A 24,589-nucleotide genomic window follows, 5' to 3' on the forward strand; every position below is an offset into this window, starting at 1 on the left:
TTGTCTCTGTTTATTTATTAAAGTTTTTGTTCTTTGATCTCAGTCATACTGAATGTGTAGGTCATGTTATATAAATCTGCAAGTGAAAAAATTTTCTGAGTAATGACTCTTGAATTAGTCAAAAATTGCAAGTTTGACATCTCTCGTAGTAGAGAATTTTAAAATTAGAATTAATTTGATTTGTATATATATTTGGTACTTTAGTTGTTTCTGGCATAATGTTTGACAAGGGAGTGAAGTGTTGGTTGCTATTTCTTAGTATAAATTTTGTACTATACTCGATGGCTGGTGTTTAAAGTAAGTTTAAGGTATGAAAGTCAGTCCTGTTAAAAGTGAATACATTTGGTTTATGGTGCATTTAATTCAAACAGGGATCTTTAGTGCTGACAAGGTTACCAAGTTACAAGGTCAAGAAAAAAATTAATAAGATTGCTAAGGCAGAAAATTGCTGTATCAAAATTTTTGTGGGTAATACTTCCAAAAAGGTCTTTCTTGACAGTTTGTATTATTAATTTGGCATTCTTGCAATTATGTAACTGAAATATTATACTTCTTAAAACTTCGGCATTATTTATCAAAAATGTTTCCTTTATTAATTAAATTTACTGAAATTAATTGGCATCTAGGAAAATCATTGCAATGTCTGTATATTAAGGAATAATTTTGTAAAATACAGTGGTTCTAAAAGTTGATGTAATGTTTAAGTGGCCAGGTAAATGAGTTGAATGAATGCAAGAGTTGATTTCAATTTTCTTGAATATTTAATCCTAGGGGCAAAATTTTAATGAAATCGAACAAAATCATAAGGTAGTTGTAATTGGATAATAGAAGATATATTGGTAAAGTTCAATAGTGAACAGAGTTGTTCCAAAAACCACCAAGGTTACAGCCCTGGAATTAGCATAAATTGTCACAATTTATATTGTTACTATATTCCTTTATCCTAAAAATGCATGCTCTTTGTCATAAGTCACTAGGTCAGATCATAAAAAATCATTGTTAGCACAACACACCGACCTTTACCTATTTATTTACATGTATATACAAGCTTGGTCATTGGGGTAAAAAAAGTAGGTCATGAGGTTAAAAATCACAGAAAACCAATCTTAACACTGTAAAAAGGGTTTACTTTCTACCCCTATTAAATAAATTAAGGTCAAATAAAACTTGGAAATTTTTATTGTTAAAAAGTAGGTCACAAGGTCAATTTTGAAGTCTTACCAAAGGGCAGAGGCCAATTTTTTTAGGTAACCGGAATAAAAATCATTTGAATGATGTGAAATAAATTAAGTACATCTGTGTTAAAATTCACCAGGTATTATCTAATACAACTTAAAACCTTATTTAGTGAGAGGAAAGTTCAAACTGAATCATTTGAGGTCAAAAGTTGGATCACAGACAAATCTAGGTTACACTCTAGTTTAATATAGTAAAACTTGGTCAAGCAATCTAGCACTATTGTGACCCTTTTCATTTTTGTAAAAACAGGGTATTATTTAATTCTAGACTTATTATTAAATATAGACTTCAGATGTTTGACTTTTTCAACAGACTATAACTGGTATTTCTTATATAATTATAGTGGTAATTTTGAAAGAGGAGTCCCTCTATTGATACTTACTAGCTGACAATAATGCTGGGATTTATAAGCTTTCCTATAGTCTATAGCGTTTAGATTAATTCAAAACACAAAGCAACTGCTTATTGTCCGCCGTTCTTTCCCTTTTACGCATTGTTATAAGGACATCGAGTCGTCATTTCCCCATCTTTCCCGAGCTCCTTATACGGTAGATAACCCTTTGGTCTTGATCTGAAAATAGTGTAAAAGTAATGGGACATCCTCCATTGCATGTTGTTAGACGTACTGGAACGACACGTTTGATATTCCTAGAACACTTACCTGTATTTACAAGAAAGGCTAATTTAGACCTTCTGGCAGTAATTGGCCTGCATTGGTCAGTCATAACTTAGCAAATATAATAACGTTCCTGAACGTCTAACCCGTCATACGAGTTTTACATTCTGGAAGGACTAATGTACATGTTCGGGAGTAAGTAAGTTAGGCTTTCCCGGGAAATAATCAAGTTAGACGTTCCGGAATGAGTAAGTTAGCTGTTCTGGAACGGACATGGCTCGTCGTCTAAACCCAGATTCGGCGTTCTGGAAAAAGCTACTGAAACGTTTTCTTGTTTTTTTTGTGCAATAGAATGGAAATGATATTTTTTTCGGGTTTTGTTAAATTTATTTCATGCCAGGTCAATCCAGTTTTAGTAATTAAATTGGAATGCTTTAGATAAAACTCCTTATTGTTTCTTGCAAATTTCATTTCCTTTCAAGATCTGTTGTAAATCTAGATCTATTGATTGTAATTTATTGCAAAATCCGGGTTTTTTTTACTGACTGCTGCCTTCATTGAATATGTACTTGGAAATTTTATTTTGAATTTTTTTATTGTCGACGCATAAATGAAATCTAGATTTTATCTTTGTAAAACTGTTTTTGAATTCTGCGATTTTGCAAACTGCAGTTTTAGGATCAGTGTCACTTGGTACATTCCTTTTTCGGGAATTCATTTGGCAATTCAGGGGAAAAACAAGTTGAGGTCCTTAAGGGTATGTATTATGATGACCTATTTCCCATCTCCTCATTCCCCGTTATTTCTGGTTATTTAATCTGGCATAAAAGTTTATATCTACAGTTTACAGGTAATGATTACTTTTGCTTGGAAATAGCTCAAATTTTAAGGAAAGAAATGATCTCAGTTTTTTAGAAAACCCGTAATAAGCCTCCTGCGTCACACATTTTGTCTAGAGACAAAACCCTCGTGAAAAATCTTTTTCAGCGCCAGTCGCATTGCGGACCTAAGGAGAGGTAACGGTGTAAGCGGTAAGTGATATTTTTTTATTTATTTAGTGATTTTTACTCTTATTTTTGCAATGTATTTTAAAATTGCCCCTTTTATTAGAAAAAAAGGTTATCAATCAATAATTCGAGTAGCTTAGAAAAAAAACGGCATTCAACTTTTAATTGAAATAGAATCTAAAAAATTTTTTTTTTCCTCTCGATTCCGTTACAGTAGCAGTGTGCGCTGAGATAGCTTTGGAAAATTTTTCCAAGTTTGAGTGTAAAATCCATCCACATGTACTAAATGAAACTTAAGAAATTGGAATAGATAAAAGTGTTATATAGCCTGTAAATAATAATACAGTTGTAATTTAATACTGCAGTACTGTCCCAGGAGCATTGTCGTACATATACCTATATTTTCAAAAACATCCAGTTTTTTAAAAATTTCCCCATAAAATATTCAGTACTGAAATAGTTCAGTACTGAAATAGAAATTTAGATGTCAGAAGGTCTTGTCAGTCTGCATACCAGTGTATAAACATTTTTTGGGATATCATTTTATTTACAAACATTATGTAGATCAAAATATACAGTGCTTTAGGGTATAGCAGATTTTTAGGGTTAACAGTAGAGGGTAGATCGAAAAAATTTTATATTTAGACTTGATTATTGTATAAATTTTCATATCATTTTTTTGCAAACAGACATTCTGACATACAGATAGCTAACTCGCCAATAGTGAGTCACTATCGTCACTTTTAGCACAGGGTTTTAATACTATTTAGACTTTCTTTGATATTTAAACTTACTAACATTTAAAAAACTATGCTCACATTGATTTAAATGTTTGATTTATTTGATCTATCTTTTGTGTATGAAGTTATGATAAAATATTTAAACCTGTCAGATTCACCAATAGGGGGTCACCTATTTTAAATCATAGTTTCTATCCATTTAAAAAGTCTTTTTTTCTGACAAAACATGACTGTGGTATTGGAAATAAACATGTCAAGGCAGAATATAATAAGAATCAGTATGCTTACATTTCAGACGGGAGATACTAGGTAAAAGGAATATAGCGCTAGTTTTCACCAACTATATCTAAAACTAAAATTGAAATACTGATGCACAGAGTCAGAACCTTATTCATTAATCTAAATTTGTCAGTTCAAACCTTATAACATCAACACAACCATTGTTTTGTATTTTTAAGCAGAATAAACAATCTATTGATAATCCCTGATATGAGGGGTGATCCTTTATTGGCTCAGGCCTTTTTTTCATCAATTGGGAATGCCCCCGGACACCGTGGAATTGGAAAATGCTCTCGGAATTTGTCTTAATTGGACAATTTGCAAATTATCAAAATCTACATAAATGTATTTTTGTGTGAAATTTTAAAATGAATTGCATTCAGTAATTGTTCAATAGTATTATAATGTAACTAAATATACATAAAAATTAGCAAAACTATTTTAAAAAAAGCAAAAAACCTAAAGGTGTAATCATTTGGGAATTTTTAATTCAGCTTTGGAAAAAAACATAATTTTTTGCATTGGGATTACCTCCTTTTACAGGAGGTAGATTTATACGGGGGAAAAAAGCCCTGTGGCTAAATGGCTGCCTCTGCTTGATGGCACTTTTTTTTGTCAAAGTCAGTCTAAAATTCATAATCATATTATTCCTATGAAAGTGCGTGTTTCACTTTTTCGAAATGGTACAAAGTTGTGTGGTTTTATCTAAGAAACTGAGGTATGCTCAAAATATTCTACTTCGAAAAATTTCCCAAGAGTGCTAAAATCCAAGTCGGGAAAAACCTGGTTGCAAGAGTTATCTACTCTTGGAATTCAAACTCATTAGATTAGACCCCATCTTTGTGTAATAATTGCTAAGTGATAAGTTTATGTTACTGAGTACTTAAACTTTGGGTTTTACTGTAATATGTATAACCATTAGACTGCTAAATTTCTAAAATGGACTGGTCCATCATTCAGTATGGCAATACCATTTATTTTTCGAAGGGGTGTTTACTAAAAAATTTACTGGCTGAATACGAACAGTGCAGACCATGATGAGCTTGCATGGATGTGCAGGCTGATCTTGGTCTGCATGGTCGCAAAAGCAGAATCACTCGCCACAAGCAGGTTAAAGGATAAGTAAGATTCACATTTTTTTTTTCAAGTGCCCCCTCTATTGGCAGTGATTATTCTGATCTGTAGAAAAGAAATTTTGGAAAGTTTGTTAAGATTTATTTAAAAACTAATAATGGAAAAAATGCCCAAAAAACTACCCCTGTACTAAATCAGCTCATATTAAACAATGGGTTGGAAGAAAAAACATGAATTTCAATGAAAAGCTGAATGTTTTAAGAAGAATAGATTTTTTCTGCCTAATATACTGAAAAATAATAATCTTTAAATTTGGAATGCAGGAAAAATTAATTAGCTATCCACTATACCCTAAACTTTAAAGCACTGTAGATCACTAGATTGGGACAATTCATAATTTTTTTCGACCTGTTAAAGTAACAATTTAAATCACAGGTGAATTGTTTCACATCCCTTGCTTAAAAGAAACTAAGACATTTTCAGACAGGTTCGACAGTTGGTCACTTTTTTTTTTTCTCATTTTCTGAAATTTCAGTCATTATTTTTTATGGAACCAATGCAAGTAACCTTGCAGTTAAATGCAATCAGTCTTCAAGTCTGTAAGTTAAATAGTCTGTGGGACATATATTCTCAGAATGTTGATAAAAAATGGAATACTAGACCTGATTTAAAGAATGCTTTGAAAATTATACAATAATTCGTTATACTGTAAATCCCAAATTTCCCAAATTGAAAATCCAATATAGCTCTACTGCAGAAATAACCAGCAGGGCAGTATTGTGTATTACATTGACTGTTACTGAAGTATTCAGCTGATGTATTTTCAACTGATTTCTTTACTTTTCAGTTTAACATGATGATCCAGATTTAATACCAACTTCTGTTGCTGCTATGAACAGGAAAATGAATGTGACGTTTGGTAAGAGTTTTTTACTGTTTTAAAAAATTTGTGTACCAGTACAGTCTACTGTAAACCTATTTCAACGTGTTACGCAAAGAAATGTGATTAAGTGAAAGCTAGTTCTGGCTTAGTTACCATTACTTGACGGTGCTAGTTTTATTTTCTGATGTTCGCATCCTACTTAACCATTGTCAAGCTGAAACTTATTGCCACCGACTCGCATGAGAATCTGATGAAGTCTTTAAAAACTTTATGACATCTGTTTATTTTCGAAAAAAAAAATAAAACATTTTATAAATGTATTGTTATATTTTAATCAAATTAATAAGTATATTCATTTTCTAGGTCTCTACTGTATATAGAAATTAATGAAGGTACAAAATCAGTAATAACAAAAATATATAGAGGAATTTGCCTTTGAATGTTGTGGACTATATTTCCACATTGAGTGATTTACATAACTATGACAGAAATATAACATCACAGGAAGGTAACATAATTATATACAATTTTATGAACTGTTAAATCTTTGTAAATATAAATATTGAACACATTTACATAATTTGGACTTTAATTATGAGCATTGTTTTTGTAACTCTTCATCTCAATGTAATACATAATTATGTGCATATTATATCAGTGCCAATGCTACATTATAATTGTGTTGTTTTGAACAAAACAAAACGACATTCGAACTTTATACATAAGTGTTAGGGCAGAGTAATACAGATTTGTTAATAAGGACCTTTGTTGAAGTTGTATACTTCTTGCATTTTTAAATAAAATGGTAAACATTCCAGATCTTAAATTGTACAGATTGTAAATGGAAACAATTTTTTATGAAATAATTTTTTTTTTTTTTTAAAAAAATATCCAAATTTTATTTTTGTACGGGGTTCCGACCATCACCGGACAGAAATGGGGGTTTTTTTCCTTTGCCGTTTTATAAAAAATGAACACAAAAAACATGAAATTTCCCCCGATAAAACTTTAGCTCATTTGTCATCCGAAATGTAAAAAACTTAAACAATGGGACGTAAAACATCCAATATTTTGAGGCTCAAAAGGGTTAATAAAATTTGCACTACATCAAACAACACGGTGAATAGTCACCGGACAAAATATTTCGGAGACTGATTATTTTTATTTGACTTGACTTTGTACCGAAAAAAGAACTGATCATGTCCATCCTTTTCTTCTGCGCCTTCTAGAAACATTTTTTTCATGCATTTTAAAAAGTGTTAAACTATCCTCAGGGTTCGAACTACATAAACAGCAGTGATTTACCCATTTTACCATCTTAAACGAAATCTATCTGCAGAAAATACCTTGGAGGTATGCCACCAAAAAGGGGCCAACAAAATCAAATCTAGTTCAGTTTTTGTTACTCTCTGAAAACCCAAGAAATCTTAAATAGTTTTATATAAAGGAGGCTCAGAGTGGGTGTAAATATATATTATAATATATAAGGGCATTCACTAAATGCAGTATTAACACAAGGAGGCTAGCTTATTGATAAAATGAAAATTTATACCTTCTTTTCTCTGGCCAGGTTAATTTTTACCATTGATTTCTGCTTGTTTATTGCAGTTTTTATTGGAATTTGCCAAGATCAATCTACATTCATGATTTAAAAATTTTTTTAAAATTATCGCGGATGTCCAGTGAGTCGTACATTCCAAAGTTTTGCACAAATACAGCTTTGAAATTGCTAACTTTCACATCTACATACAGTGAACTACTTCGCCAATTACTTCAATCAAGGATGACATACCGTTAATAAAATTATGTAAAATTGGAGCAAAATAATTTTGGGGATAAAATACGTCACATGTTTTACACCTAAATTCGTCATTGCTTTATCGATGTTGAAATCAAAGTCAAAGATCAATAGTCATGTTGCAGTGTTGCGTATTGGATGTCGAATCGCTAATCCCTCAAACACGCTGTGTTTTGTGTATTATGTACTGAAACGGTCGTGGGTAATATTGATTTTTTAGGCTAGATAGAGAGTACTTAACAGGTACTTAAAACAAAAAAATACAGGGTTATATGAAATCATTTACGACAAAAACTGTTTCGCAAATTTTTTTTTTTCGCCATTGGCGACTTTGGGGAATTACAGCGGAAACCCGCAAATGATGGTAACAATGTCATGATCATTGATGGCTGTTGGTAAAAAACTTGGTATCTTCCAATGATCCCATGAAAATTTTCTTTGTCCTCACCAAATTAAAAAGTTGTTCTTTAGATTTGCTGCTTATATATTGTCAAAAACAAAAAATTTTTTTTTTTTTTTTTGGCATCTTTTCGCCCCATTGAAAAAAATCAAGCCAAAATTTTTTGGTGCGCAAACATTTTATGGACATGATTGTACAAAATTAATGTAAATTCCAGTCCAGATTGTTCTAAAATGGACTTGAATACTGAAAAGGAGGTACTCTATTACGACTCTATTCGCAGTCGCAGACATTTAAAACTCTAAAGTTTACGTTAATGTTTGGTCCTTCCACTCATTTTAAATGATAAGTAGCTAAAAATTTGGCATACTTATGGTATTTTTCCTGTATAATACTTTTTCTGGTGTCTGTTTTGGCATAGGGTGTTCTAGTTGCCTTTATATTTCACCTGCAGTGAGACCTGTTCATGATTTTTTATCTTATTTTCTTGTTATATCTGTGTGATAAACTGTCTCCATCTTGGGCACTAGCCTATTATTCTGTTTCTCTTACTTCATTTTCCAATATTTGGCAATTTATTTTACAAAAATTAGTGTGCGACAACTGTTTTAATGACGTCATTTTCGTAAACGACGTCATCACAGACACAGTAATGTGGTTACAATTAAAAAAATCGCAATAACTTCGTTTTTGAATAAAAACTCATTATTTGACCACTCATTTTCTTAGTTCGGACTTTCCAACCCCGGGTGATGGTTTCAATGAAAAATTTCTTATGACAACAATATCGATCATAAGGTCACATGATCAACTGACCGTATATCATTGGTCACAATGTCAGCTGACAGTATATCAAGAAAGATACATGGTTGAAGTTCACTAGGCGGTATAACAACAACATCAAAGTTACATAATTCATGGAATAAAACCATGACATGGTTTACTTGAAAAAAATTTGTACCAAAAAAACATAAATATTTGCTTTTCATTTGTGACAAAACATTTGAAACAATTTATAAATGTTTAAATTAGGGTATGATGGTGTATAAAACGACTGATAATCAGATATACATTTGAAACTGAACACACATGGTTGAACGTACTAGGTGATATAACAACAATTATTAAAGTTACATAATGCATGGAATTAACCCATGACATGTTTTACTTAAGGTTAATTTCGGCACATTTGGATCAAAATTTTTTCTACACTGTAGAATTGGATTAAATGCTGTTTTTTCAAAACTTCAGAATATACCCAGACAATTCAGCAAATAAAAAAGATAGGATCATGTGCTTGATTTTTCGCTAGATTTTTTGAAACAAATTAGACCCCACGCAATTTTTTAAATTGGAAGTCTTTTGGGAAATCATAACTGTCATAAAAATTTTTGCGGATTAAAAATTTTCTAAAAATGTAGAATTTAATGAAAATTCCCCAAGTTGTAAACAAACATAAGGCCTTTTAAAATGGTGAAATAAAATGTATAGGTCCATGTGCTTTTTCGAGATATTTGACCATGATTGAATTGAAAATTTAAAGAACCCCACTTTCCCCGCTAATTTTAGACATTTTGAATTTTTAATGTGTCAGATGTTTTAATGACATATTTTAACTTTATGATGACAGTTTAACAATGCCATTGTAAAAAATTTACTCATAGCTTGCTATTAATTAATAAACGATTTCATTCCTGTATGCCAAATCCAGCCTTATTTCCATGTTTTCGGGATAAATGATGTTACGCCATTTACTTCCGGGTTTTTCAAGGTGCAGAAATACCTTAAAATAAACTTCTAACCATTAATACATTTGTAGGCGGGAACTAAAAAGTACAAACTTCCAAGTAGGAACAGTTACTATCTATTTTGAATGTGAAGCTGACTGCACCAAAGTAGGTAGACTGAAAAAATATTTTAGATATCATTTTGAGAAAAAGTTTCTTTGGTTAAAAAAATGATCCCGGGTAAAATATTTTGGAAAAAATGGAGACAACTCCGCTATGACTTTACTGTAGGCTTTGGTGGCTATTGCCATAGTACCCATGCAAACTAAGCAATTTCCACGCAGGGAAAAAAGCATTATGCATAATTGCCACAAGTATTAACAATGTAATAGAAACCTGTGTAAAGATCAAATAAGATAATGCCCTGTGGTAAGTGTGACATTTTTCTGTGGTGTAATTTGTCAACAAACAGACGATTAATTTAAATTTAAATCATCAAAGTTACATATTGCATGGAAAAAAACCATGACATGTTTTACTTAAACTTGTAACCATAATAGGGCACTAGAATACTTTTGGGGACTGGTACCCTAACCTCTGAAATGAACTAATTGTATCATCAACAAATTTGAAGTTAAATGTCCTTTTAATTATACCCCCACAAAACGAAGTTTGGGGGAGGGGGTATATAGGATGAGCTTGGCGGTCGGTCTGTCCTTTGTTTTTTGTGGTTTCCGGATGATAATTCATGAAAGGCTTTACCGATTTTTAATATTTTTTTTTTTTTACACAGGTTTAACATCAGGGAAATACAAGTCAAGTTCTAATTTGGGTCAAAGGGCCCAAAGGGCACAGTAAACCCCGAACAGTTAAAACAGTTTCCGGATGATAACTTGAGAACGCTTTGGGGGTATGATCCTATATTTTGGTACATAGGTGTAACATCACAAGATACAGGTCAAGTTCGACTTTGGGGGTCTGTAGGTCAAAGGTCTAGGTCACAGTGTCTCGAAACGTGAAATGGTTTCCGGATAATAACTAGAGAACACTTGGGCCTAGGATCATAATTTTTGGTCCCCAGAATGATGTACATCATGAAATACAGGTCAAGTTCTATTTTGAGGTCTGTAGGTCAAAGGTCAAGGTCACAGTGACCCTGAACAGTTAAACAGTTTCCGGATGATAACTTGAGAACGCTTGGGCGTATGATCCTATATTTTGGTACACAGGTGTAAATCATAAGATACAGGTCATGTTCTAAATTTGAGGTTAGTAGGTCAAAGATCAAGGTCACAGTAACACGAACAGTTAAATGGTTTTTCCCGTTGATAACTTGAAAACTGGGAAAAGGATCATGAAAATTGATGGCGAGGTTGATGACCAGCAGAAAGACCCCTAATGATTTTGAGCTCAGCAGGTCACAGTGACCCGGGAAAACTTAAATGGTTTTCGGACAATAACTTCACAACGCTTGGGACTAGGAAACACGAAATTTAATGGGAGGTTTGTCATGACCAGCAGATGAGCCTAATTAAAGGTCAATGGTCATTTAAACCTTTTCCGGACAATAACTTGAGAACGCTTGGACTGAGGATCATGAAACTCATATGGAGGTTGATCATGACCAGCAATGACCTCTACTGATTTTGAGGGCAGTAAAGGGCAAATTACAAGCAAGTTCAGCTTTTACATTGGCTTAGTTCTATGACAAGGCCATATTGTGAGGGGTATAATTCGTCACTCGTGTGACAACTCTAGTTTACATAGATTTATATATAAGGAAAAACTTTGAAAATCTTCTTGTCCAAAACCACAGAGCCTAGGGCTTTGATATTTAGTATGAAACATCATCTAGTAGTCCTGTACCAAAAATGATTCAAATTATTACCTGGGGTCAAATTTTGGGACGGCCCCCGGGGGTCACATGGTTTACATAGACTTATATAGTGAAAAACTTTAAAAAAACCCCTTGTCCAAAACCACAGGACCTAGGGCTTTGGTATTTTGCATGTGACATCATCTTGTGGTCTTCTTCTAAGATTGTTCATATTATCCCCCGGCCCCACCCTGGGGGTTTATATGGTTTAAATAGACTTATATAGGGAAAACTTTGAAAATCTTGTCCAAACCCAAAAGCCTATGGCTTTGATATTTGCATGTAGCATCATCTAGTGGTTCTCTATCAAGTTTGTTCAAATTTTTCCCCTAGGTCAAATATGGCCCGCCACAGGGGTCCCATGGTTCTTATAGACATAGGGAAAAGCTTTTAAAATCTTCTTGCAATAACCTACAACATTCAAATTTGGACCACATGTATAGTTTTGATTGGCAAGATTTACCTTAGATGAGTTGACTTTGATTTTGACCTAGTGACCCACTTTCACATTTCCTAGCTGCAGCCTTTAAATTTGGACCACATGCTAGTGTTGTGCACCGGAAAAATCTTTGACCCTTTACATTGACCTACTTTCACATTTATGAAGGTAAGGCTTCAAATTTAAAACCACATGCATATTTCGTGTTCCGAAATGAAATCGACCTTGAATTTTGACCTAGTGACCTACTTCACATTCTCCTGAAGCTACAGCTTTCAAATTTGGACCACTGCCTAGTTTTTGTACCGAAAAAAACCTTTGACATTGACCTATTGACCTAACTGCACATTTTGAAGTTACGGCTTCAAATTTGGACCAAAATGCATAGTTTTGTGTTTTAAAATGAAATTTGACCTTGACTTTTTTTGGACCACATGCATAGTTTTGTGTACCGAAATGAACTTGAGAATGACCTAGTGACCTATCTTCACATTTCCCGAGCTACAACTTCAAATTAGAGAACGTGCATATTTTTCTGTTCTGAATTGAAAAAGACATTGATTTTTACCTATACCTACTTTCCACATTTCTCAAGCTGCATCCTGCAGATTGAAGCACATGCATAGTTTTGTATATTGAAATTGAACTTTGACCTTGAAATTTATCTTTGACCTACTTCACAATTCTCAAGCTACAGCTTTCCCCCAAATTTGGACCACATGCACAGTTTTGTTTACTGAAATGAAATTTTACGTTGATTTTGACCTTTACCTAGTCTTAAAATTGGAACATTAAAAAATGGCGCAATGGTGGGCGCCAAGATCACTGGATCTCTTGTTTAAAAACTGTTACGTTTGAAAAAATAAATATTTTTCCATTTGATGTTTTAAATTTCATATCAGGTGTGGGACGTCATTGTGACGTTAGTTTTCATGTAGTCGTTGCTTTTTAAAAATTCTTTAACGACAAATTTCCATTTCACTCTTGCAGAGTAACAATTTTGCATCATTTATATGATGATTGAGTGTGTAGGTGTGCATTTAATAAAAATACTATTACGAAAAATAATGTCCTCCCAAAAGTTGCGCATATTTCTGCTGCAGAACTCGTGCATATTTCTCGATACAAATCTAATAAGCTTAATTGCTGCACAATGTTACGAATTTTTGATGAAAATGTTTCCTGATTGTTAATTTGAAAAATTCAATTTTGCAGCAAAGCTCACTCTCAAGGTACTGAATTTTTTATGTAAAGTTCAAGGCCCCCTTTTGCTGAAAAATGTATTCTCATTCTTTTTTAGGAAACATCACCTTTATGACTTGTGATTTTAGGGAAGTGGCAGAGAAAAAATTTTAATGAAATTACAATAGGTAAATATTGAAGCTACATTGATTTTGGGCTTGGGGGTTTCATTTAGTCGCCGTATTTCAGTGTGTCCATTGAGAATTGCAGTAGATAAGAACCATTAACTGGAGCTGGCCACAGTTTTTTTATCTCCCATTGTGTTTAACAGTTTGTCCAGAACATATCTCCTTAAATGTAATAGATACTTTAATCATACTTTAATCAAATTTAATTTTTCATAGAAAAAAACCGAGTGCGAGTTCAATGTTTATTAAACCATAACTCTATTTCATTCTATTTTAAGCTCGCCAAATGTTACTCTTGGTAAGATCTGGGACAAGTTCAATATTGGGTCATCTGGGGGTAAAATCTAGGTCACCAGGTCAAATCAAAGGGAAAGCTTGTTATCACTTTAGAGGTCACAATTTTTTGTAATCTTGATTAAACTTGGTCAGGAACTTACTCTCAAAGAAAACATTTGATGAGTTTGATACTGGCTCATCTAGGATCAAAAACTAGGTCACCAGATCAAATCTAAGGAAAAGCTTTTAGAGGCAACATTTATGACTGTATCTTCATGAAACTTTGGCAGAATGTAAATCTTGATGGTATTTAGGTCAAGTTTGAAAATAGGTCATGTGAGGTCTAAAAAATAGCTCATTAGGTCAATTTAAAGGAAAAGCTAGTTTGCACTAGAGATTACATTTATGACTTTATACTATTGAAACTTTGTCAGCATGTTAATCTTCATGATTTTTTAAAGTCGGTTCCAGTCTTGGGTTTGGTAAGGTCAAAAACTAGGTAACTCTGTTATTGTGGGTAAGGACAAAACATGACGTCGCTTCTGGTTCGGACGCTAATTTCCTGCCTCTACTATATGATAGAGTGCTACAAAGAAAGTATTTCTACCTGTTATTTGTAAATACGGTATGCAAGAAAAAAAAATCTGCCAGGATAAAATGCTAATATGTAAACGATATGCAGGAAAAATATCAGTCATGTTTACGAATTGGATGGAAATATCCGTTCCTTGGCCATCTGCGCATGGGCGGTAATTCTGCAAGCTTCATTACCGCCCAATTGCGGGAGGTGCCCTCGGGACGGATATTTCTATCTGATTTTTAAACACACGACAGATATTTTATTCGCATAATTTTGATAAAATTTTTCTTTTTTTTTCAGGTTGCAATGTCTACAAATTATCCTCCTCATACTGCTCCACCATTTCTCTAATGATTTGGGTAGAAAACCACTTGGTGTTAAATTGAAACCATAAGCCAGATAACATTTTTCTGGACAGTGAACGTGATTTTTCTGTCCTTTTGGTCGTCGTACTGCGGGTTTTCCCTGTTGTGGTTTTCTTACCCCAGAGGGCTGAATTTCCACCCTGTCATCGTCCAGCAATTCGACCACTTGCCCAATCTGAGGCCAGTCTCTGGCGACATAGGCGTGTCTGTAAGTACAAGGTCTTGTACCTTCATGTCTTCCTTTTGAGAGATAACTCTCCTAGCCCTTCTATATTACCTGTTGAAAGTAAATTGTATAAATCCGTTGAAAAATGTATTATTATATCATTATGGATTAATTTCTTCGCATCTGAACTCCAAACGATGATTTATGCACCAACATAAAAAAAAAAATCAATAGCTTTATTGAAAAAAGCAACTTTCTATGTTATTAATTATGTTAATGTTTGAATAAAGATTGATATTTTACACATTTGCATATTGATCTTAGTACTGTAAACCAATAAAATGTTTCGCGCTTTTTAAATTAGCGCCTATGGATAGTATATTTCCGTGAAATTAAACAGCCGCGAAATAACTCTGATCTAACAAAAACACGGAAGATTCTAGCTTCAGCTTAAAAAGTTCACTATTCCAGTACCATAACTGTATAAAATAGTGCACAAGTCCACATTAACTCAATTTATTGACAAGCCTTTTCAAAATCGATCCATCAAGCAAACAGGATAAAAACAGAAACATCTACCGAACGACATATGTAATTTGTAGTCGGCAGCCAATGCGATATATTATTTGTATGTAAAAGATTGTGTCTAATTGCCTAACAAATGATACTGCTTTTTTAGCCTTTAAAAGGCAAACAAATGACAGTGTAATAACAGCAAATTTTCTGACTGTAAATAATGGGTGTGTGAAAAAGTATGTACTAAAAAGAATTTCTCTCTATCTGTTCCGGGGGCTTTATCTCACGCTGTACCTCTGGTCGATTGCTCTGTGTCGTACTAGTAGATGATGATTTTGGCTACGTTTCCTATTTGTAAAGCAACCTTTGAACGTGTTTATCATGAAAAGGGCGCTATATAAATTGGTATAATAATAACCGTTGATATGGATGAAAATGATTGGGTACATTAAAAATTAAAGGGTACAAAAACTGAACGTTTTCGAGAATACTATCAATGCAACTATGCCGTGACACTTAACCTAGTATTTCTAAATATGTTCACTTGCAACTTCATTTTCGCGATGGATATGGTTTCGCTAATATGTGTATCCGCGAAAATGTCCACGTTTAGAAAAACGCGAAAACATAGTATCCGTGAACATTTCTAGGTTTACAGTATTAAATGTCGGTTTATTTACAGGAACAATACACACCGCCGGGATTGCTTCATCAAGTTCCGGAATGTTGATTATGTTCTCTGTTGTTGTGGTCAACTCCAATGCCTCTTCAAGTTTTAACTTCTTCAGTTTGCCAATCAAATCAACTGAATCAAAGTCTCTGTCCTCTGAGTAAGTGAAATTGAAACTTGTATATATTATTTTATACTTGTGTAATGCATAGTAGGGTCGCCACTTATTTAGAAAAGTGTAGTGGAAAATGACTTTTAGCTCACCTGTCACAAAGTGACAAGGTGAGCTTTTGTGATCGTCCGTCGTCCGTCCGTGCGTGTGTGCTTAAACTTTTCCTTGTGACATCTCTAGAGGTCACAGTTTTCATGGGATCTTTATGAGAATGGGTCAGAATGTTCATCTTGGTAAATTCTAGGTCAAGTTCGAAACTGGGTCAAGTGCGGCCAAAAAGTAGGTCAGTAGGTCTAAAAATAGAAGAACCTTGTGACCACTCTAGAGGCCATAATTTTCCATGGATTTTCATGAAAATTGGTCAGAATATTCACCTTGATGATTTCTAGGACAAGTTCGAAACTGGGTCATGTGTGGCCAATAACTAGGTCAGTAGGTCTAAAAATAGAAAAACCTTGTGACCACTCTAGAGGCCATAATTTTCAATGGATCTGTATGAAAGTTGGTCTGAATGTTCATCTTGATGATATCTAGGTCAAGTTCGAAACTGGTTTACGTGCGGCCAAAAACTAGGTCAGTAGGTCTAAAAATAGAAAAACCTTGTGACCTCTCTAGAGGCCATATATTTCATGAGATCTTCATGAAAATTGGTCAGAATGTTCATCTTGATGATATATAGGTCAAGTTCGAAAGTGGGTCACGTGCCATCAAAAACTAGGTCAGTAGGTCAAATAATAGAAAAACCTTGTGCCTCTCTAGAGGCCAAATTTTTCATGGGATCTGTATGAAAGTTGGTCTGAATGCTCATCTTGATGATATCTAGGTCAAGTTCGAAAGTGGAAAAGCTTGTTACACTCCAGAGGTCACAGTTTTGACCTAATCTTAATGAAACTTTATCAGAATTTTACCCTCAATAATATCTTGGTTCTTCAAGGGGTAATGAAAAATAACAACAATAAAAATCAATACTGCGATATATATAAAATTTAATAAACACTATAACTTAATTTTAGAATCTAGAACGTCACCTAATTAGTGCCTTGTTGACCACTTAGCCGTTCCAGAATGTATACCAATTACAGGCAGGTGAGTGGTTCCAGAACGTCTAACTGAGACATTCCGGAACGTCAACAAAATACTAGCAAAAAGAGTACTGGCTGGTTAGTTGTTTCAGAACGTCTAACTTAGACATTCCAGAACGTCTAAAGATGAAATGATGGCTTTACGGTTAGGGCACTTCTACCTTAGTGCTGTAGCGAATGACAGACTTTTGGTGGCAGAACATATATATTAAGTAATTCCAGAACGTCTACCAAGATCCACTGATGGTTTGCTGTTGTGGATACACGCTTCACTGCTTAAGACCTAAGGAGTTATCTACCTTAACAAGCGATAAGAATGGTATGTATACAATGACTTCATATTCCCTTAGATCAATAAAAAAACATGAAAATGAACTACAAAGACAAGGTAGTTCCTTGCATTTTGACTGCTCTTTTCAAACATCAAACACTTTGACAGAGGTTTCAACCTATAACCGTAGTCAATGTCTAATGATTTCAAGAGTGACAATTGATCCCCATTCAACAGTCGAATTATATAATAAATACTAGGTATAGCCTGTTAAAAAAACAAGTTACTGGAAGTCCAGAATAAATAATAAGTCTAGAATTAAATAATACCCTGTTTAAAATTTATTTAATATTGTAAAGTTTTGAATAATTTTGGTGTTTCAGTTTAAATTATTTTTATGCTTGATATTGCATTAAATTCTTGTTAGGATAAGGACTTTTTTCAGTTTTTAAGAGGTGAGTTATTGTGATCACCATATGGCCGTCATCTGTCATCATGCGCTGCGTGTCATGCATCGTAAAGAATTTGACTGAGAATACTTTAGAGGTCACAGTTTTAGCTCAGTCTTTATGAAACTTGGTCAGTATCCTCAATAAAATCTCAAGCTTTGAAACTTTCAACACCTGTTTACCATCACCATATCCAGTTATAGGCAAGAGTACATAACTCCGTCATGGATTTTGGCTGAATTATGGCCCTTTTTGACTTAGAAATCTTGGTTAAGTTTTCCGTACCAGTTCATATTTTTTGTAAAGTGTTTGACATATGGCTTTGAAACTTTTATCACTTGTTTAGTATAATAGTCTCTATCTGTGGGAAAGAGTACATAACTCTGTCATCTATTTTGGCTGAATTATGGCCCTTTTTGAACTTGAAATTGGTTCTGTTTTCATACAAGTCCACGTTTTGTCAAAACTATTTGACAAATGGCTTTTAAACTTTGAACACTTGTTTATCATTATGATTTCTATCTGTAGGCAAGAGTACATAACTATTTTGACTGAATTATGGCCCTTTTTGGACTTTGAAATTGGTTCATACATTGCCATTTAGTGCAAGACTTATCGAAATCAATGAAATACAGGAACATTGTTTTTCTAATCTATTTATTTCTTTTGTCTGAATATCTGTGGAAATATTTTGACCCCATTCTTCAATCAATTCTTTGAATAGTCGAGCGCGCTGTCATCAGACAGCTCTTGTTGTTACAGCTGCCAAGGCCTGACAGATCCCTTAACTATTAATCAAGACATATCATCGTTGCCATCGAGGATAATCCGGTGTCTATATATCCGTAAGATGAAAACGTGTGGAAGTGACTGGTCTACAATTCTGCGCCGGCAATATTTAGATGAAGGTTGTTCCTTTGTGTTTTGAGAGATGGGAATCAGGGATTGTGAGGATTTTATTTCTTTCAGGTCCACAGCCTGCCAATGACAACTGACTGTGTGTCCGGTCCATACATGCAGTCGGCAGGAATTTCTTTCAGTGTCAAGACCTGCCTAGGACCACCTCTATGGGGTAGGCAGGATTTCTTCTTTTTCAGGTCCAAGGTCTGCCAAAGACAGCTGAACATACAGAGATGGCAGAATATTTTTTTCAGATTTCAAGGCCTGGCAGATCCCTTAACTGTTGATCAAGACTACTTGCGTAACCTTCGAGGACCCGGTGTCAATATGTCCGCAAGATGGGAAGCGTTAATGGGGACAACTGGTCTTAAATTCTCGCCGGCGGGTTGCTAGATGATAGTTGTTCCTTTGTTGAGAGAGACGGAAATCAGGGATTGCAAGGATTTCTTCTTTATTTCAGGACCATACCCTGCCCAGGTCTTCTAATGCATGTTTTACTTGGACGGAACATACATTGGGCAGGATTTTATTTCTTTCAGGTTCAAGGCCTGCCAGGAACAAGCAGGATTTTCTCTCTTTCAGATTTCCTTTGAATTTTTGCCTTCCGTTACCAGGACAGGCCAGATTGTCAGATTTGTTTTTCATGTAGCTCACTTCTGCAGTATTAAATTCTTGCCTTATTAATTAAAAAGTAACTTTTTTAACATAAAATAATTTCAAGTTCAGTTTTTCCTGTTTTGGCTTTTTTCTTATTACAAGCTTGGGAGCCAGAGACTCTGTATTTCCCATGGAAATGCGAAATGGTGCCAGTCCTTTAGTAGGAACATTGAGGGAGCCAAACACTGTGCAAGTCCTTCTGTATGTTCTCTGTCTTCAATCTTCTAGACCTCTATTGCTGGTGTCTTCTGTTCGTAAGTATATTCTCTTAGGTAAATTAATAGTTATGAATATTTGTTCTCGGAATTTGCACTAAAATATTGAATATCGCTGCCGTAATAATAATTTTAAAGAAATAGAATAAATCTTCAGGTTTCTAAATTTTCTTCAGCGAAACAGTTAAATGGATAGAAATTAAGCCTAATTTCTTATTTTCTCAGCTGGTAACTGTATGAAGATAAATTATGTTCAAGACGGAGATGCTAGTATAAGAAACAATTTATCAACAAATAGCTTTTTCAGAAGAAAAATATTTAAGCACTTAAGCTACACTTTATATCCTAATTGATTATAATGATAGAATTTGAGTACATGCTTTATAAATTCTAAGATGTTTGAAGTTTCATGAAAATCTAACATTGCTTACTTTTTGAATTACTTCCCATTTTTTACAACACTTTACCCCAGAGTATGACTCCAAAACGAATAATTTGGTCCATCAGGCTGTTAATTTTAGGTTAAGAATAGACAGTCGGCTGTCAGAATAGAAATTAATACATAATTGCATAGTTAGAAAAGCGTATCTTTCATTATGGCACATGACTTTATACAGACAGAGCCATAAAGGGAGGTAATAAAATCAGTGGATTTATTAATACTGTTAACTATTTTAAATCTGATGTTCAAAGCTGTGATAAATATATAGAGAATATTTGTTTGTTTTAGTGTAAGATCGAAATATATTTCACAGAGTGAACACTATAATGCAATATTTTTCGGGAGACAATCAAAATCCCCTTCACTATATATATCTATAATTGTGCATTTAATAGTCTTCCGTGTCATCAATGGTACAGCTCCAGTATATCTGAGGAAAATTTTTGTACCTACTCGACAACGATACAGACTTCGCTCACAAAGTGACATTAACTTTAACATCCCTAGATGGCGAACAAAACTAGCAGACAGATCTATGGCAGTCGTTGGTCCCAAATGGTGGGACGATCTGCCTAGCTATCTGAAAAACATTCAGTCTGAAGCCAGCTTTAGATCAAAACTGAAAACACATTTATTTAGGCAGTTTTATGAACAATGAGTGTAGTCTTGTTAAAATACAAAATATTCAGAAGTGGTGTAAAATAGTATTTATATATGTCCAAATCTTTAAATCTAAGTTCTAGAATCCTGTTCATATTTTGTATGTATATATGTTAAATGTGTGTTATGTAATTGTAAAGCGCAATAGAATATTTTATAATTTTTGTGCTATATAAATGCCATGTATTTGTATTTGTATTTGTAAATCATATTATGTTTGCTAAAGGCATTGTATTTACATGCTTTATGCAATAGACTTTGAAGTTATATATAGTTGTATTTGAACTTGATGAAATAAGTAAAAATCACAGAGGGGATTATGATACCCCCTGCAAAAGTAGGAAGAGGATTTTGTAACACCCTACAATTTAGGTAAATTTAAGTCTAGAAAGGATTATATTAAGTGATTTTCAAAATCAACAAACTCATCTGATCAGTCATTAAAATCTACACTTGGACCAAACTTGCAGAAATTCATAGGTCATAGATCATAAAATTAATTAACTACATAATGTTTTGATAAGAACTGAGCATTGATCAAAGACACTTTCTATAAAACGTTTTGGTCAATATACGCCCGTCACAGCAAATTTCTTTACTCTAGCTGCTGTATAGCAAATGAATTTTAATTTTGTGGTTGTTTAGTAATCATTGTAAGTCTTTTGTTTTTCTAAGTCCACAAAAAAATCCTTACCAGGTAGAGAGACCTTAAAATACACCTAAAATTGGAAAGTAACATCTATGTTGTACCACAGAAAAGTGGTCTTGGTTTTTCCCTACGGTCAGTTATAAAAAAGTTACAATATAAGTTATTTATAGTAACAACTAAGGGAAGTTAATCTTTAAAAAAAAAAAAAAAAAAAAAAATTCCCCCCAATTTTAAGTCCACACAAAAATCTTTAACAGGTAGAGATTGGTCAAAATACACCTCAAAATTGGATATAGCATGCATGTTGTACTACAGAAAAGTGGTCTCGATTTTTCCCTACGACTAGTAATGAAGAAGTTGCAATAAAAGCTATTTATAGTAACAACAAAGGGAAGTAATTCTAAAGAAAGGAACTGCGCATGACACTTCCTCTCATGATGGTGTATAATTGTGCCAAGTTACATCAAAATCCCTCCATGCATGAAGAAGAAATGCTTTGGACAAAGTCATTCTTGTATCTGACCTTTGGCTTCTAAGTGTGATCTTGACCTTAGACCTAGGGACTGGTTCTTGTGCATGACACTCCGTCTCATGATGGTGAACATTTGTGTCAAGTTATATCAAAATCCCTCTATGCATGAAGAAGAAATGCTCCGGACAAGGTTTTCATTCTTGTATCCTTTGTCCTCTAAGTGTGACCTTGACCTTAGACCTAGGGACCTGGTTCTTGCGCACGACACTCCGCCTCATGGTGTTGAACATTTGTGACAAGTTATATCAAAATCCCTCTATGCATGAAGAAGAAATGTTCCAGACAAAGTTTTCATTCTTGTATCCTTTGACCTCTAAGTGTGACCTTGACCTTAGACCTACGGACCTGGTTCTTGCGCATGACACTCCGTCTCATGATGAACAATTGTGCCAACTTCCATCAAATTCCCTCCATGCATGAAGAAGATATGCTCCGGACAAAGTCTGTGGACGCCGCCCGCCCGCCCAGCCTGCCCGACCATCCGCCCGCCAGGGGCGTTCCCATAATACGTCCCGTTTTTCAAACGGGCGTATAAAAATGATGCAAACAATTTAACACTTTAATTGCTTTGTTTTGACAGCTGTGCCCAATAAACAGACTTCCTAGGGGTCCAGGTCAATTAGCATAAATTCCACAAGTGACCTATGGATTTAATGGTTTTCTGGTTACCACACCTTTATTTCCAATCTAATGTCTCACTTTTACATTATTTGCCATAATTGAATGTTAGAATGCAAACAATAACATGCTTTTGGGTCACTTGTGTACTTTCCATTCACCAATAGCCCCCTTATTATATATAAAGTCAATGTGATTTTCAAAAAGATGCCACCTGAATTTAAACTGAAAATTACCAATAAATTTTAATTATAACCACAAGTTTTTCTTAAATTGATTTTTTATTAATAGTTTAAACATTACAAATATACTTTTGTGGGCTTCATTGCTGATATATTTTATGGGTATTTTGCATTTAAACTATCTGTTTATTTAAGTGTGTTAAAACGAGTATATATGGGGTAATGGATAGATGTGTTAAAACGAGTATCTATGGGGTAATGGATAGATGTGTTAAAATGAGTATCTATGGGGGAAAGGGTTAACCAAATTATATTCAGTTTGCCCGTGCAACGTCACGTGCATCGCACCTTATCATTTCGCATTCAAATGTAGTTCCGAACCAGTGAAAAATAAAAATGATATTTTCACTGTTTGAAACAGTGAAAATATCATTTTTATTTCACTGATAAATTTCAGTATTTCACAGAAGAGTATAAAATATAAAGAGAAAACCATCATTGATAACAGAAGAACTAAAAAGAACTAAAGAGTAACATGTTTTATGTTTATAACAAAAGTGTAGCAGCTACAGCATAGTCATTGTGGCCCCTCAAACACAACTTGGTAAAATTTCACACACTAAAAGATGACATTAAGATTAAGTGCAGTGTACAAACCAGAACTCAACTTTTCTTACTTAATAAAGATATTCCCTGTAGAAATTATGCCTGAAACTTTTGAAAATAATTAAATTTCACATGACATTGTGTGTTTGAGACCCGAGTTAAACCTTTATTACAATGCTCGACACTGTTGATCCTGCCTTCAGTCATTCATCGTCATTCAGTCAGTATCTTTTTGGTAAGCAACCCTTTTAACAATTAATGGTACTGTCCAATTTGGAAGATGGACAAGTTCTGTATAGAAATCTAGCAGGGAAAGGGTTAAGAAACTGCAATGTGCATAAACCATAACTCCTGCAAACATATTATTCATGGTAGTTCTTGACATGCTTTTACTTTCTGCATACATTTCATTTAGTTTTGGCACAGACAGTATTTGGAGAGACTGGCAAAAAATGACTGATGAATAAAACTACAACAACAACAGTTGAGCAGCATCAGATCAGCTAACTCAGACGCTGAACTACCAGTAGCTGCTGGAAATGTGGGACAGATTTAGCATTGAATAACTTCCAGCTGGATCTTGTCTGGAACTTTCTAGAGTTCATTTGAACCACATCTGTACAGTCAACACTATAATTCAGGTAACATAAATGTTTAAGTTACACATTGCAGGAATAGAATGATTCTTTAAGGATTGAGTGCTGAAAAAAGACAAAAGTCGCAAAATTTAATGGCAAGGCAGGTCAGCTGATTGACATTTTAAGCCCCTCTCTTATTTGGTTTAAATCAACAAATGGAATTTACAAGTTTGTTTGTTCTGATGTCTGCCATCACTTCAGTCTACTGTCCTGAGAATCACCATGGCCATGACCTAGGTGTCAGAACGGGAACCAGAACATACCTTTATTGAAAACCTAGACATCCTCATTCTTTCAGTGAGTTACCTGTATATCAAGTTTTGCCAGTGAGGATAGGATTTTGTTAATTACATATTCAAAATGAAAGCTACATTGCAGCTTTGCCAAGCTACATGACTGTATTTAGTTGCCAGGATTAGCTTCAGATGGGGAAGTTATATTACACATTGAAAATATTATATGAGAAAGTTAAGTGAAACAGTTAAAAAAACTATC

At 34.0% G+C, this 24,589-nt stretch overlaps 1 long non-coding RNA gene across 1 annotated transcript in view; it reads left to right on the forward strand.

The window, feature by feature from the left end:
• LOC123557024 (uncharacterized) overlaps nt 1-24,589 on the forward strand; it is a 55,073-nt gene that overhangs the window by 22,207 nt on the left and 8,277 nt on the right. Inside the window, exon 3 of the long non-coding RNA XR_008370970.1 lies at nt 23,872-24,097. This is a non-coding gene — a long non-coding RNA (uncharacterized LOC123557024). The remainder of the gene's footprint in view (nt 1-23,871; nt 24,098-24,589) is intronic.

This window comes from Mercenaria mercenaria, chromosome 5 (genome assembly GCF_021730395.1).
Source record: "Mercenaria mercenaria strain notata chromosome 5, MADL_Memer_1, whole genome shotgun sequence".
Classification (NCBI taxonomy): Eukaryota; Metazoa; Mollusca; class Bivalvia; order Venerida; family Veneridae; genus Mercenaria; species Mercenaria mercenaria.